This window comes from Chrysemys picta, chromosome 3 (genome assembly GCF_011386835.1).
Source record: "Chrysemys picta bellii isolate R12L10 chromosome 3, ASM1138683v2, whole genome shotgun sequence".
NCBI lineage: Eukaryota > Metazoa > Chordata > Testudines > Emydidae > Chrysemys > Chrysemys picta.
In genome coordinates this window covers 8,368,400-8,381,399 of record NC_088793.1, presented here as the reverse complement: position 1 = coordinate 8,381,399, position 13,000 = coordinate 8,368,400, and the positions used below count along the sequence as shown (strand labels likewise).

Here is a 13,000-nt window from a genome sequence, read left to right as displayed (position 1 = left end):
TGCAATGGCAGAAGAAATTTAATGTTAATAATAAATGTATTATTGGAATTACCCTAGCAACCCCCCATCATGGACCATGATCCAATTGTGGTAGGTGCTGTACAAGAGAAGCTCCCTGCCCCAAAGATCTTACAATCTAAGTATGAGGCTATGGCTACACTGGCGCTTTACAGCGCTGCAACTTTCTCGCTCAGGGGTGTGAAAAAACACCCCCCTGAGTGCAGCAAGTTACAACGCTGTAAAGCGCCAATGTAAACAGTGCCCCAGCACTGAGAGCCGCGCTCCCAGCGCTGTAAGCTAATCCCCTCGTGGAGGTGGAGTACCTGCAGCATTGGGAGAGCTCTCTCCCAGCGCTGGCGCACGACCACACTCGCACTTCAAAGCGCTGCTTCGGGAGCGCTCCCGTAGCAGCGCTTTGAAGTTTCAAGTGTAGCCACGGCCTGAGACAAGAAGGAACAGATGGATACAGACTGATGGGAGAGTACACAGAAACAATAAGGCAATATTGGTCAACATGATAGGCTGTGGTCTTCGCACACTGCCATCCTAACTGTCAGATTTTTTTATAGGCATCACAGTAAAGCAGAGTTTTAAGGCAGGATTTGAAGGTAGATAATGAGACACCTTTGCAGATGTTTATGGAGAGCTCTTCCCAAGCCTGAGGCAAGAGAGAAAGCACAAAGGAGCTTGTTTGAAAATGTAACAAGTGTGCGACAGAGGTTGGTGTCCTGGACTGATCAGAGTTGGGAGCAGACATCTCAATGGTGATGAGAGATGATAGACTGTTAAGTGCCTTGAAAGTAAAGACAAACAGCTTTTGTTTGATGCAATAGATAATGGGGAGCCAGCAGAGGGTTGAAAAGAAAGGGGTGAACATGGTCAAAGTAATGGGCTAGGAAAATGATCTTTGCAACAACATTCTGAATGGATATGAGTGGGGCAAGACCGCATTTGTCATGGCAGGAGAGAAGGTAGTTGCAGTAACTGAGATGAGAGCTTGGATGAGAGTTTTAGCTGTGTGAATGGATAGGGAAGCTGTATCTTAGAGACGTGTAAAAAGAATCTGCAAGATGTGAGAGATGAGACCTAGAGAGAGATCTGAGTCGAAGATGACACCCAGGTTACAAATCTGAATGACTGGCAGGAGGATGGTGGTGTTGTCCACAGAGATCAAGGGAAGATGTAGTAGGCGGGGTCTCTTGGAGTGAGGGGAGGTAGAGATTAAGGCCTTGGCTACACTGGCGCTGTACAGCGCTGCAACTTGCTGCGCTCAGGGGTGTGCAAATGCACCCCCCCCCGAGCGCAGCGAGTGTGCGCCAGTGTAATCAGTGCCTGCAGTGCTGCACGCTCGCTCGCAGCGCTGCAAGCTATTCCCCTCGGAGAGGTGGAGTACTTGCAGCGCTGCGAGAGAGCTCTTAGGCGCGACTACACTCGCGCTTCACAGCACTGCCGCAGCAGCGCTGTGAATCTCCAAGTGTAGCCAAGGCCTAAGAGTTCTGTTTTAGCCATGCTGAGCTTGAACTGATGGGTCGACATCTATGAAGAGAGGTCAGAGAGAGAAGCCCAATATTTTAGTTTGGCTAGAAGGAGAAAGGCAGATCTGTATATAACCTGCATAGAGTTACAGAAGTCAAGGGAGGACAAGATTTCCAGGAGAGTGTGGTTGACTGTCAAAGGTGGCTGACTGCTCAAGGAGCATTGGGCAAAATAAGGCACATTAGAGGGAAAACTTAAGTTCTAATACATTTTACTAGGATCTATATTAACTGTATCAACTCAAGAAAAGGACTTGGGTATTGTTGTGGACAGTCCAATGAAGACTTCCGCTCTAAGCGCAGTTGTTGTCAAAACAATAAATGATATTAGGATGCATAAGGAGTGGGATGGAGAATAATATATGAAATATTAGAATCTTGTTACATAAATTAATGGTTCACACTCATCTAGAATGCTTCACTCCATGCACTGGAATAAATTATCTAGGGAGGTTGTGGAATCTCTATCACTGGAGATTTTTAAGAGCAGGTTGGACAAACACCTGTTGGGGATGGTAAGATGATACTTAGTCCTTCCACGAGTGCAGGGGACTGGACTAGATGACCTCTCGCGATCCCTTCCAGTCCTGTGATTCTGTCTCAAACAGAATATTGCAGAATAAGAAGGGGTCAGGGAGTAGAAAAACTCTCATATTAAGTGAGATTGAAAAGGTAAGGATTGCTTACCTTAGAGAGGAGACAAGGAGACATACAAATAACGAATGGTGTAGAGAGGGGTAGATTGGAAACTTCTGTTCTCCTTAGTTCACAGAACAAGAACAATGAGTCATTCAGTTAAGTGGAAATGTGGTAAATTTAAACTCTAGGAAAAAGAAATACTTTTTCGCATAATGCATATGGCTATAGAACGCATTGCCGCATGATGCTGCAGCCAAGAACTTAATAGGATTTAAAGAGGGAGCAGATATTTATATGGATAATAAGTTTATCCAGAGTTGTTTAGTTAATGCTAAAAAAAAGTTTAAGGAGAGCTATAAAGTCTCATGCCTCAGGGTTTGAACAAGGCTCTAACTATCAGAGGTTAAGAGAAGACTTTCATATGGGGCAGGTTAACCCACATCTGCTTACTACTTCATGCACTTTCCCCTGAAGCAGTTGGTGCAGACGACTGAATTACATGTACCTGTCTGATCCAGTCTGGCAATTCCTACATTCCTTATTGAAAAGACTACTTATCTGAAAGTTTATATATATAAACAAACTTTCAGATAGGTCCATGTAATTATATATAAACTTTCAGATAAGTAGTATTTTCAATAAGGAATGTAAGAATGTGTTTGTGATATATATAATATAGCTACAACAATGGCCAACAAAGAAGTAATAATGAGGCTCCTGGCCCATGTGTTTGATTCTGTAAACAGTATACATGATTACCAGAAACTGTAGCTTTTGACTGGCTTGAGAAATAGATGAGGGGGGAGGGATAGCTCAGTGGTTTGAGCATTGGCCTGCTAAACCTAGGGTTGTGAGTTCAATCCTTGAGGGGGCCATTTAGGGAGCTGGGGCAAAAATCTGCCTGGGGATTGGTCCTGCTTTGAGCAGGGGGTTGGACTAGATGACCCCCTGAGGTCCCTTCCAACCCTGACATTCTATGATTCTATGATTTTTATGCTGATCCAACTATTAGCAAAGGTTCTCTTTTTGGATGGCTCACTTTCTCATTTGAAAAAACAACCAGGAGTTCTTGTGGCACCTTAGAGACTAATGAATTTATTTGAGCATAAGCTTTCGTGCGCTAAAACCCACTTCATCAGATGCATGGAGTTGAAAATACAGTAGCAGGTATATATACACAGTACATGAAAAGATGGGAGTTGCCTTACCAAGTGGGGGGTCAGTGCTAATGAGACAATTCAATTAACAGTAGAATACCAAGGGAGGAAAAATCACTTTTGTAGTGGTAATGAGGGCGGCCCATTTCAAACAGTTGACAAGAAGGTGAGAGTTAACAGTAGGGGGAAATTTAGTTTTTGTAATGACCCATCTACTTCCAGTCTTTATTGAGGCCTAATTTGATGGTGTCCAGTTTGCAAATTAATTCCAGTTCTGCAGTTTCTCGTTGGAGTCTGTTTTTGAAGTTTTTTTGTTGAAGAATTGCCACTTTTAAGTCTGTTATTGAGTGACCAGATCCCTGTTTGTTAGTCTCTAAGGTGTTAGTCTCTAAGGTGCCACAAGGACTCCTCGTTGTTTTTGCTGATACAGAGTAACACAGCTACCACTCTGAAACCTTTCTCATTTGAATTCTGACAGTAGTTCATAGAGTGGAGTGCAAACTCATATGACCAATGTCTGTGCTTCTGCCAATTGAGGTTTGACCAATTTATGGTTTGTTACATATTTGAATTTGGGTGTTGAAAACAAGGTTTTACATGGGTATAAATTTTGGGAGACTTGGTGGCTGAAAAAATGACGATGGTTTAGACCAGTGATTTGGCTGCAGCAATATGCAGGATTGAGTTGGTGAAACTTGTTCCTTGTAGTGGAGGAAGTGGAAGTGACATGGCACTTATAGTATCCCTGAAGGGATAAAAGGCTACATCCACTATTCTTTTCTGTTTAGGTTCTTGTACCATGGCCTGTGAGCACCATTTGAAGTGTAAAAAACTTTTACAAAGTACTATACATCAACAAATTAAAGTGAAATTTCCTCTCCATTTTCTCCACCTGCAGCCCTCCATGGACAGTAATTTCTACACTTTAAATTCCTTCTCTGACCTAAATACTAATAGGGTGTGCCGCTTTGTGGGAAAGAGTGGCCAAAGATGTGAGTTTTTTTTTTTTTTTTTTTTAATTGCATTTGGATCTGAAAATTGATGAGCCTGTTGGTTAATCTTAGTCCCCTGGGAATGAATTCTACAACACAGCTGCCAAGAAAACTCCTGTGAGCAGGGCCGGCTCCAGGGTTTTGGCCACCCCAAGCAGCCAAAACAAAACAAAAAACAAACCAACAAACAAAAAGCCACAATCACGATCTGCGGCGGCAATTCGGCGGGAGGTCCTTCACTCCCAGGCGGAGTGAGGGACCGTCCGCCGAATTGCCGCCGAATACCTGGACGTGCCGCCCCTCTCCGGAGCGGCCACCCCAAGTACCTGCTTGAGAAGCTGGTGCCTGGAGCCGGCCCTGCCTGTGAGCTTCACATTTGTGGTAAATAGTTCCTTTATTTACGAGGAGCAGAACTGTTGAGCAATTGAGACTTGGAGGATGTGAACTTTTAGGTACCTTGGTACCAGTTTTTTGCAGGATTTCAAAGAAAGGATTAGAATCTTGAAGAAGTTCAGTAAGGAGCTTGTGGAGCGAATGGTACAGAGGTGATATTGATCCTGTATCTAGGTTACAGGCTATAGATGATGTGCTCAGGAACTGCTGTTCATTAACTTCAGTCAGCTTGCTGAGGAATAGGAGATTTAACTCCAGGTGGTGGAAGTCTTGTTCTGTAGAATCAACAAATGTTTCAAGATTGGTCTTGCTGTAAACTGGGAGAGACAGGTCCTTCGTTGAACAAGGCATTGGCAATCTGTCAGATACCCTAGTTATTCTTGAAACTTTCCCCAGCCAGGAAAGGCAAAGGTCTGACTCGCAAGTGGAAGCTTCTGTTTCATTCACTTTGTCCAGGGCTTCCTGATGCGTAGAAGGATCAAACTTGGGGAAGGGAGGTGGCCAGATATTGAAGTTGTATGTAATGTTTGATTTTGTGTACCCCAAGAAACTATTGGCTATATAGGGGATGTTCTCAGTAAGGAAGAAGGTAGCAGAAAGTGGTACTGGATTCTTCTGCAGGCTACAGTTGGTTGGGCTTCATTAACCAGAATAGCTTTTTTGGGTGGCTTCTACAGAAGAGGAGAAAAAAGATTTTAGCCTGTTATTTTGCCTTAGTGTATTTTTTACATATTGAAAATTTTTGTTTCGATATTTCTACCTTATCTAGAATTCAGTGCTCTAGTTTCTTTTCATATTATGCTAGTCACATAGAGGCCTGTGTGAATGATGTGAAGGCAGAATGTTGTTTGGGAGCTGTTATTTTGATTACAGTGGTTAATATGTGGTCATAATGATGCACAATTTGATTGCTCCTTGGTCCCTTGCTGGGCTGTTGCCACCGAATATCAGGATGGATAAAAATAGATGATTTAAAAAAAAAGTTAATTTGTTTCAATTAAATGCATTTTCTTTTTAAAAATAAACCTATTTAAAATTATGGCAACCTATATTAAGGCCTAAACTTATTATAATCTATTAAATCATTTAAATTAAATTAAAAAAAATCAACCAGTACATGTTTGCTGACAAACATTTTTAAGAAAGCACTGAACTGGTGAAAGTCACTGGCTAAGCACCTGGAACCAGAATTTGTTGAAGTACGAAACCAGCTTTTGATAGCAGTAGCCTCTTCTGCAGGTGCAAAGAGAATATTTTCTTCGTTTCAGTTTATTCATCTATTTAACTTCAATGATTAGTTCATTCAAAGTTGAGAAACTGATGAGAAGTTGAAAAAGCAGGAAAGCTTATTTTCCTCCTTCAGTCTATGAATAAAATTGAGGCGAGAAAAAGGAGCTCTATTAGTTCTAAAATCTTGAAGGTCATGGTGACCAGAAACAATCAGTTCAATTCAATAACTACAGATAATGTTACTTTCGTTTAAAAAAAAAACCAGTTTTTCTAAAATGCAAAACGTATTAATAAACCTGCTCTTTTGTTAGGTGTCCAGTACATTTAAAGCAGTTTTAATCACAAGTAAAAAATTAATCTAGTAAGTAAATAACATAAAAATATATAAAAATGAAGAATATGAATGTATGTATATTTAGCTATATAATAGTTTAAATGTGTATAGATATAGTGTATCCTTTTGGTTAGCCAAAAAGTACCAAATGTAAAGGCTGTACTTAGTTGCAAATCAACGTGTTTTAATGGTTACCAGTCAATGATACTCAGCCTTTCTATAGGAAAATACATCCTTTCATGTAGTTATACCTGCTCCTGTAGCTTTTACTTCATACATCTGATGAAGTGGGTTCTAGCCCATGAAAGCGTATGCCCAAATAAATTTGTTAGTCTCTAAGGTGCCACAAGGACTCCTTGGTTTTTTCATGCTGCTTATATTAGGTGGTAGTCTAACCCAGAGCAGCGTTTGGCTTATGATGATTTCTGTCTACATCTGATCCAAGATACAGCCAGCCCTGTGAATTAGACTAGAAATTACTAGTGTGTGTTTTAGGATGGAAAGAGAAGAGACAAATTTTGGGGGGGTTCTGTCCAAGATCCTGTCTGCATGAATATTGAAATCACCTAGGATGACAAGTCCAAGGAACTTCACTATTGATGACAGAGTCTCAGTCAGCTTCTTTATGAACTCCTTGGTCTTTTCGGGTTTATTACTGGGTTGGCAGTCCTAGATTTCCTTTGTCCCTGTTCGTCTGTTAGACGAAGGAATTCAAAAGATTTTTAGTTCCCAGGGGTTGGGAGGAATTTAATTGTATTTGTGGTTAGACGAGACTATTGAATGCTAACCTATCTGCCTTCTTCCCACTCTTGTTCTTTGGTGTGCTCAGTAGATTCATAGACTCAAAGGCCAGAAGGTACCATTATGATCATCTAGTCGGCCCTCCTGTGTGCACAGGCTGTAGATTGTTTGTTTTCCCAGAAACCGGAATAAAGCATATCTTTCAGAAAGATATCTCATTTTATTTTAAAGACTACAAGCGATGGTGAGTCTACCACCTCCCCTGCTAAGCTGTTCCAAGTTTAATTATCTTCCCTTATTTCAAGGTTGAATTTGTTTAACTTCAGTTTCCAACCCTTGGATCTTGTTTTGCCTTTGTCTGCAAGATTGAAATGGCCCCGCCATCAGATAGATTTCCCATGTGTAATTAACTATACACAGTGACCACGTCACCTCTCAGCCTTCCCTTTGATAAGCTGAATATATTGAGCTCCTTAAATCTCACATTGTAAGGCTTGTTTTCCAGCCCCCTGGATTGTTTTTGTGACTCAAAGATGACTTTATCCGGTATTGAAGTGTGTGTCCAGTACTGGTGTCTAATCTAATAGTGGTCTTACCAATGCAGTGTATCAAAGCAAGATCACTTCCCTACTTGTACTAGATATTCCCTTTTTTTATACATTTAGTGACTGTAGTAGCCTTTTTTTTGCCACAGCCTTGCACTGAGCGCTCATGTTGAGGAAGTTACCTATGATGACCCCAAGTCCTTCTCTGAGTCACTGCTTTCCAAGACTGTCTCCTATCCTGTAGTTTTGGCTGCATTCTTTGTTCTCAGATGTATTACCTTGTATTTTGCTGTATTGAAACACATTTTGTGGGATTGAGGCACTTAACCTGGTGACTCAGATTGCGTTGTAACAGTATCTTGTCCTCGTTATTTGCTATCCCACCAATCTTTGTGTCCTCTGCAAATTTTATCAGCAAAGATTTTATATCATCATCTAGATCACTGATAAAGGTATTGAATAGTGTTCTACCAAGAACCGATCCCTAGGGGACTCCACTAGTAACTGCCCCACTTATTAATATCTCCATATTCACTGATAGATCTCAAAGTTTAGCTGCTAAGTTTTTAATTCATGTAATATGTGCCCTGTAAGTTCCATTTAAAGCAAGTTTTTAAAACAAAATGTCATGTGGTACTAAGTCAAATGTCTTATTAGTCCTAATATGATTAAAAATGTCTTATTGGCTTTAACCCTATTGGCCATTAATATTTCATTGATTCTTTGTACTTATCAGTTGCCTGCATTTTTTAACTTTTAACTTTAATTTATTGCTATTAACTTCCCCTTTTTGTGGTCTTTATATACATATATATTTTTTCATATTTTATTGCTGCTTTCACATCTCCTTTTAACCAAGATAGTTTTTTGAATAGCGTAATTTTTTTCCAAGTTTGTGCAATTGCGTTTTTTCAGGCATCTAGTAAGATGGCCATGTGTGATTCCCAATTTTTGTTAACACTTTCTGTCAGTTATGTTGACCAGTTGCTTTAAGATTTGGGTAACTGGCCCTTTTAAAGTTCCAAGTGTACACATTACTGGTAGGTGCGATATTCTGTTTGTAGTCTGGTAGGAGCGAGGTGGAGCATCTCTGTGCCTGATTTTAGTGTTTTACTGCTATTACAGTAGTACCTAGGGAACTCCAGTTAGAGATCAAGGCCTCATTGTAGTAGGCTCTGTACACAGCCCATAGAAAGGGGAGGGTGCACTGCTGTCCTGCCGCAGGAACAGCTAAAGGAAGGAATTGCGGCTTTAGGGAGCCGTAACTACTGCTTGGTTTCCTCTTGTTCCAGATGGATAGTAATTTGCAGTTTCTTAGGCACTTATGTGGCCCCATTTGCTGTATTATGAGCCCCTTGCAATCTTTAATGTATTTATTCTCAACACCTCTGTGAGGTAAGGAAGTACTACAGGTCTGTTGCATCTTACGCGCATTTAACTTGCGCTATTTCAGCTTTACGCGGTCGGCAAAAACAAAAAAAAGGGAAAAATAACAATTTTAATACTGTACCTGTAGTGCGAGCGATTTCGCCCGCCATTCAACTCAATGTAATTTTGACTATACGCGGTTTTCGCTTTACGCTCTAACTGCGAAACAGAACCCCCGTGTAAGATGAGACTCGCCTGTATTTATTTCCATTTTACAGATGGGGGGGACTGAGGCACAGAGAAGCTAAATTACTTGCTGTAGTCTGTGGAGGAGCAGGGATTTGAACTCAGGTTTCCTGAGTCCTGGGTTGGTGCCCTAGCCACTGGATGATCCTTCCTGAACTATAACAGAAGCAAATTACTAACCATACCCTGTGAGGCAGTGCTCAGATGGTGATCATATTGCATCTGGGGCCTCATCCATAATGAATTCACTGACGATTTGAGGACTGTTGACCACCAGTCTAGCACTGATGAACGTCAACTTAATTTTTTGGTGCTCGTTTGTGTCTTCATGGATGATGTCTGGCTATTGCAAATTGTAATCAGTTTGTTTCTGGATCTGTGCTGCTTTTTCCTGTGGGTATTCTGTGTTAGGAATTGTATAAGAGAGGGAAAGAGGCAGAAGATGAGCATATCTGCTAGTGACATTGAACCTAATATCAGAGGGGTAGCCGTGTTAGTCTGAATCTGTAAAAAGCAACAGAGGGTCCTGTGGCACCTTTGAGACTAACAGAAGTACTTCTGTTAGTCTCAAAGGTGCCACAGGACCCTCTGTTGCATTGAACCTAATGTTTGTTAAAAGCTCTAGAGTTTCTGGACTGTGAAACTTCCATTCTTTAGAATGGATTTGCTGAGGAATAAGGTCTTTAAACGTTGATTTTTCCAAGTCACTAAAGGCTGGAAAAACTGCTACCCTATTAATCCTTTTTGTAATACAATCAAAGAACAAACTGCCTTGGTGTATGTAGCATTAATAAGACCAAAATGCTTTTAATGTGATATTGCCACAAGTTAATGTTGAAATTAACTAACTGCTGTTTTTCACTTAAGATGCTGAAAGTTGAATCCTGTGTCATTTGGCTTATTGGAAGACAGTAATGTAACCAAAACGTCTGTCTGCCCTTTTTCTCACCAGAATTCAATAATTGATGCTGGTCCCCTGCCGGGAGAGTTCATCTGAAGACTGCCCATGGACAATCGATGCTTGTGTTTGCTGAAGTTCTAGTATTCTTTTGTTTTACTGTTTAATTCACTGAAGAGTCCATTTTTTCCCATGAGTCATCTTCCACCTCTGGAAAGGTAGAGGTAAGTTTTCAGGTTTTTTTCTTTTTTTCTTGTTCTTTCTCCACCTCAGGTGAAAATTGTTTAAACCTGTCAGAGATGCCTTTTGCTGAGGCATCTCTAAATGTGGAACCAATCATTGGAACTGCTCAAAGCATTCTCTCTCTCCTCTGCATCCTAAGAGTTTGCTTTCCATGGGTCAGACGGGCAGCCAGTCTGTAGGGCATCGGCAGTTAAAAAATCTGCCTTAGAAGTCCATAAAGAAAAAAATTACTGCAAAACTAGACCCTATTGACTTGGTGTGCTTTAATGGCTAGTTGCTGCAATTGAAGAGTGGAGCATTGTGTAGGTGAAAACTACAACACGGTTCAAAAAAGAACTAGATAAGTTCATGGAGGATAGGCCCATCAATGGCTATTAGCCAGGATGGGCAGGGATGGTGTCCCTAGCCTCTGTTTGCAAGAAGCTGGGAATGGATGACAAGGGATGGATCACTTGATCATTACCAGTTCTGTTCATTCCCTCTGGGGCATCTGGCATTGGCCACTGTTGGAAGACAGGATACTGGGCTAGATGAACCTTTGTTCTGACCCAGTATGGCCATTCTTATGTTCTTGCGCATAGGCTACATACTCAAGACCGGTATGGTGGCTTTAATTAGTTAACATTACTCTTGTGGTTTGACCTGCAGCTTTCAGAGCTTCTCTATAGAAGACTTGAGCCCATAGTGTGTTTCCCAAGTCTCAAGATTGTGTGTTTAATGTCAGGGACTAAATCCAGTCTCTGGTGGAAGAACAGTCCAGTCAGTATCCTTGTAGCCCTTCCTAGCTGATATACGTAACGCTTGGACATTTCTATAGTTTGCTAGCAACCAGCTATATTTTAATTTGAAGAAAAATTGCTTTAATAGAGTGGGAGCTACACAGAACTGAAAAACTTAAATGAGCATAATGGTGAAAATACCAGGAGCTATAAACACCATCATCCTAACTTTAGATTTTAGTTCCTCCTGTGCCATTGACATATTGGGCGGTCCGATTCCTCCATTGACTAGTGGCTCGGTAATTGTGGTATTTCGTCCTCAGCAATGTCCACACCTTCAGTAACCTTTGTCACTGTCGTCTGCCAGTTCTTGTTTGGCCTACATCAATTTCTTCCTACCCGGATACCCAATTCAATGCTTGCTTAGTTCATCTCCCATCTTCTATATGGTGTATGTGTCTCAACTGTCTGAGCTTTTTTCTTTGATATTTTCTAATACAACCTGCTCTGTCAGCTCCCTTACTCTCTCATTTGTTGTTTTGTCTTTCCATGAAATGTGTAGTATCTTCCTCCGCCAACTTCCAGGGTTTTTTTGTTAGCTCCTGTCTTCAACCAAGTCTCTGCCCTCTACAGTAGTGTACTCCGTACAATCGCATGGTATAATCTGACCTTTAGTTTCGTGTTGAGACCTTGGTTTGGACAGATGTTGTTCATCCTTCCAAAAGTGGTGGTCATTTTTCTTCATCTCATGTGAATATTTTCATCGCAGCCACCATCAAATATCATCACACTGTCCAGATCATAGAATCATAGAATATCAGGGTTGGAAGGGACCTCAGGAGGTCATCTAGTCCAACCCCCTGCTCAATCCCCAGGACCAATCCCCAACTAAATCATCCCAGCCAGGGCTTTGTCAAGCCAGGCCTTAAAAACCTCTAAGGATGGAGATTCCACCACCTCCCTAGGGAACCCATTCCAGTGCTTCACCACCCTCCTAGTGAAAAAGTTTTTCCTAATATCCAACCTAAACCTCCCCAACTGCAACTTGAGACCATTACTCCTTGTTCTGTCATCAGGTACCACTGAGAACAGTCTAGATCAGGGGTCGGCAACCTTTCAGAAGTGGTGTGCCGAGTCTTCATTTATTCACTCTAATTTAAGGTTTCGTGTGCCAGTAATACATTTTAATGTTTTTAGAAGGTCTCTTCCTCTAAGTCTATGATATATAACTAAAGTATTGTTGTATGTAAAGTAAATAAGGTTTTTAAAATGTTTAAGAAGCTTCATTTAAAATTAAATTAAAATGCAGAGCCCCCCTGACCGGTGGCCAGGACCCGGGCTGCGTGAGTGCCACTGAAAATCAGCTTGCGTGCCGCCTTCGGCACACGTGCCATAGGTTGCTTACCCCTGGTCTAGATTCATCTCCTTTGGAACCCCCTTTCAGGTAGTTGAAAGCAGCTATCAAATCCCCCCTCATTCTTCTCTTCTGCAGACTAACTAATCCCAGTTCCCTCAACCTCTCCTCATAAATCATGTGCTCCAGTCCCCTAATCATTTTTGTTGCCCTCCGCTGGACTCTTTCCAATTTTTCCACATCCTTCTTGTAGTGTGGGGCCCAAAACTGGACACAGTACTCCAGATGAGGCCTCACCAATGTCGAATAGAAGGGAATGATCATGTCCCTTGATCTGTTGGCAATGCCCCTACTTATACAGCCCAAAATGCCATTAGCCTTCTTGGCAACAAGGGCACACTGTTGACTCATATCCAGCTTCTCGTCCACTGTAACCCCTAGGTCCTTTTCTGCAGAACTGCTGCCTAGCCATTCGGTCCCTAGTCTGTAACAGTGCATGGGATTCTTCCGTCCTAAGTGCAGGACTCTGCACTTGTCCTTGTTGAACCTCATCAGGTTTATTTTGGCCCAATCGTCTAATTTGTCTAGGTCCCTCTGTATTCTATC

At 41.5% G+C, this 13,000-nt stretch overlaps 1 protein-coding gene across 18 annotated transcripts in view; it reads left to right on the top strand.

Moving 5' to 3' along the window:
• NCOA1 (nuclear receptor coactivator 1) overlaps window positions 1–13,000 on the top strand; it is a 338,341-nt gene that overhangs the window by 71,797 nt on the left and 253,544 nt on the right. For all 18 annotated transcript variants that reach the window (XM_042848879.2, XM_042848877.2, XM_042848881.2 and 15 more), the window contains exon 2: window positions 10,133–10,302. The gene's annotated coding sequence lies outside the window, so the exon portion shown is untranslated. The remainder of the gene's footprint in view (window positions 1–10,132; window positions 10,303–13,000) is intronic.